The sequence below is a fragment of the Penaeus monodon genome, chromosome 28 (assembly GCF_015228065.2).
Source record: "Penaeus monodon isolate SGIC_2016 chromosome 28, NSTDA_Pmon_1, whole genome shotgun sequence".
Taxonomy (NCBI): domain Eukaryota; kingdom Metazoa; phylum Arthropoda; class Malacostraca; order Decapoda; family Penaeidae; genus Penaeus; species Penaeus monodon.
This window is the reverse complement of record NC_051413.1, coordinates 18853127-18853682: the sequence shown is the minus strand read 5'-3', so window position 1 is coordinate 18853682 and position 556 is coordinate 18853127.

The window sequence follows — 556 nt, the reverse complement described above, 5'->3', positions numbered from 1 at the left end:
TAATGGATGTGTGTATACGCTCATTTTACTCATCTTTCTTGATAACTGATTTCTATTCAGTCTTGGTAATATCGTTCTTGTTTTCTTTTCTTTTCTTTGGAAGTTAACAAAGAAATATCCGATGGCTAACAACAGGGCTGTCACACCAGAGCGCTCTATTTTTCTATCTTGCTATTATCTAGATTTTGAAGTCAACTAGTGGTTGATAACAGCCAGACTATCTCACCGCATAGACTAAGTTTGCATTGTATTGATAGATTCATAGATGGTCATAATGGTAGACAGTTTTATCATTTACAATACATGTCGACAGTGTTTTTTGCTATTAAAGGACTTAAGATATAAGATATATCGTTGGAATAGCTGGGGTTATTTTAACTGCGTTTTGTTTCCGTGGTTGCTAGTACTTCTCGTATTATTATCTGCCTCGCAAAAAGGGAAAATAAGTCTGGTATTACATTTGAAGAACATGAGAGATTTATTTACGAACATGTATAAGAATTTGATATATACGTATCAAATATAACTACATATACGTTGATTATCCACCTATATA